The sequence below is a fragment of the Morone saxatilis genome, unplaced genomic scaffold (assembly GCF_004916995.1).
Source record: "Morone saxatilis isolate NCDOM2014 unplaced genomic scaffold, NCSU_SB_2.0 Contig23, whole genome shotgun sequence".
In the NCBI taxonomy this organism is placed as follows: Eukaryota; Metazoa; Chordata; class Actinopteri; family Moronidae; genus Morone; species Morone saxatilis.
This window is the reverse complement of record NW_023339796.1, coordinates 19,792,731-19,795,719: the sequence shown is the minus strand read 5'-3', so window position 1 is coordinate 19,795,719 and position 2,989 is coordinate 19,792,731. Positions and strand designations below refer to the sequence as shown.

Sequence of the window (2,989 nt, the reverse complement as noted above, 5' to 3'; positions counted from 1 at the left end):
ACAATCACTTGGCCTGATGTTTCACTGTGAGCGTCTTGCTTTCACCAAACCAGTTTTTAATTACACGTTTGTGATATTGAAGCCAGACTGGTCGGGCTCCTACTGGCTCCCTTTGCTGTTTGGTTATTATAGCTCTGTGCATGTATAATCAGCTCTGTACACTCGGGAGACAAAGCAGAGGAACAATGACCTTTGGGGTACAATGAACCATTGCTCCTTGAAAACAAATCACATGGATTCCCAAGGGATTCAGCAATGCTTACTTCAATCCCACTCAGTGTCTGGCCACACCAGAGTCTGGCAATCACTGCAGCCTCCACGTGCCCTTGTCTATCCCCAGATACACCGCACAGACCATTTCCAATCGTACCTTCTAGCTTATATGACTACACCCACACTTCAGGAAAATATGCATCTCATTAGTTATGCACTGTGCTCACTGAAAATAGTCTTTCTTTGGTGCAAAGTGAGGAGTAAGTTCGACAGGCTTTCTCTGGCACACAGTAGGTGGTTTTTGGTCTTTTAAGCTCCCTCTGTCTTCCCTGCTCTCGAGAAGTATTCTTTTTTGCCCGAAAAACACAGTAAATGCCCACAGAATGAGTCAGCGACAGGAAGACAGAGAGAGGGTGTATTTCTGTCACGATTTGAGAGACTGATAGGGTGTCACCAAAAGAAATTGTATCATATTGTGCTCGTTTTCCTCTCTATTTCCTGCAGGCTTCTGTGGAGCTGTCATATGCATGCTATTATCTGACAGTTATCTGACCTGTTTAACTGTGATAAAATGCTTTATGTGTCCTTTCCCGTTCTACGAGACACATTGTTTAAATCCCCTGCTCTCTGAAGAGTTCACCTGATTTGTGTGCTTATTGCCGTCTGTCTCTTATTCACCTACTGAGGAAGAAAAGCAAAACAAACCAAAAAAACCCTCTTCTTTCTCAAAATCAACATAAATATAGGACATTTGAGATGCCAAAGGACTCTAGGACTCATCGTCTCCTTGACAACAGTCTCCAAGCAACCATTACTCCTCAAAGCATTCTCCAACCCCGTCTCTCTCTCCCTCTCTCTCCTCAACCCCTCTGTCTCTTTGCCAGTTTGCCTTCCTCTCAAGAGTCCTCCCATTTAACCACTCTAGATAGTTACTGTACCAGCATCGCAGGCTGAAAGCTATGTGATGTGATCTCATGTGATTGGCTGTAGAAAACGGGGCTCTTGCTTTTTAGCCTGAGGCACATCTCTACACCTGCTGAAACTAGGGTGGAGCAGAACGAAGGGGGGGCCGAGAGAGGTTTTCATAGTTATTTGTGTCACTGTTTTTTGGAGACTACCAACCAGTGAACTAAAATCCCTTTTTAGTGCATTGTGTTAAAGGAATAGTATTAGAGAAGTTTGCTGTTAAGTGACGGGGAATCAAACCCCAATTCCAAGTAGATCATCCAAAAGGGACTAGATTTTAGTATTTTTGAATCCTACTTAATTCGAAAGTGTTGTTTTAAGAACTGTCGATCCATAAATCATCCATCTAACTGACGCAGCTAACCTTACTTTTGGAACTATTTCAGGTAACCAGCAACTGCATAGTTATTTTTAGCTGTAGACAGTCCCCTATGTCCCTATATGCGACCCCCACGTTGGGCACCACTGTATTAGTGGAAAGCCCTACAGCAAACTTGACCAAGCTGCAAAAAGCTAAAAATTGACACTTAAAGTGTATTAAACATTATTGTAACCAATCCACATTTTATTAAATGCCTGCCACAGAGGACCACGACAAAGAATCTGCGGGAGACACATCATGGTTTTTACATTGCCATCATTAAGCAGGTAACCTGACAGATCTTTCAAACTGCATGTGTGCTGCATATATCTGGAGGCCAGAACAGTTATATATTGCTTTGTCTCATATTCTCCCCTGATACGATCTATTTTCGACCTGAGATTTTGTTACAGCCACAAAGTGTTGACACTGCATCTTTTTGCTGCTTCGTCCTAAATGGAACAACTGTCCTGAGATGCTGTCTCACAGTCTGTCTAGAGGACCCATGAGTCATCCAATGACCTGTCACGCCATCTTTCCACCTAGTAACGGCTGTAATGAGACATTCATGTTGTTATAAAAAAAAAAATGACAAGACACTCATTCAGGATGTCAAACAAAAATTGATTTATTCTCAGTGGAAAGATGAGTGCTCAGTAGACGGTGACAAACGAGTGCGTATGTGTCAGTGACGTCGCCACGCTTGACGAGATATCCGAACAACGTTTCCAGAACGTTCTCTTTTGGGTCACCTGTGTGGCCAGCCCCCACAGAATCCAGTCTCAACACACATAATAATGCCAGTGGATAAAAAGAGAAAAATGGAAACATCAAACAGCCACAGGTAGATTAGGTTTTCTCTTGTTTGTCCTCCTGTGCTTCAAGAACATCCCAGCGTTCTGTGACTCAGCTTCTATTGAAGAAAAGTTCAGTCTGGTCATCCCTGCTTGTAGCTATTTTGACTGTTTTTCCTTTCACTCCACATCCTACGGTAAAGGGTTCTTTGTGCCGATCGCTCATAATGCGTTCAGCAGAAATATGGCTTGGCTGATGTTTTTATCCTTGTATAAAAATCACAGATGAATGTATGCCATTGGTGGTAACACTTCTTCAAATCAGTTACTGGAGACAAAAGGTGGATGCAGTGTGAAGATTGTGGCTTAGAAAATGCGCAGAGAAGGAGCGTTTTTTTGTGGTTTTTTTGTTACAAATAAAGGGTCTTGCCTTTGAGATGGCATCGCTAGAGACACTAGCTAGATTGTGCATTAGCTATTGGCCACTGAGGTACAGTCAATCCAGTAAAACCTACAGGGTCATGTCTTAGATCGTCTACTCGGCATGCTATAAAACAGGGTTTACAATAGGTATACATTAGATTCCTATCAGTCTCTACATAATCAGTGCGTGCTACTTCGTTGTGTGTTTATTTGTGACCCCCCCACCACCCAT

At 42.8% G+C, this 2,989-nt stretch overlaps 1 protein-coding gene across 1 annotated transcript in view; it reads right to left on the bottom strand.

Moving 5' to 3' along the window:
- Positions 1 to 2,149: 2,149 nt before the first annotated feature.
- The window catches only part of rem2 (RAS (RAD and GEM)-like GTP binding 2), a gene marked incomplete in the record, with an annotated part of 26,691 nt that continues 25,851 nt past the window's right edge, over positions 2,150 to 2,989 (bottom strand). The window contains 1 exon segment of the mRNA XM_035671220.1: positions 2,150 to 2,989.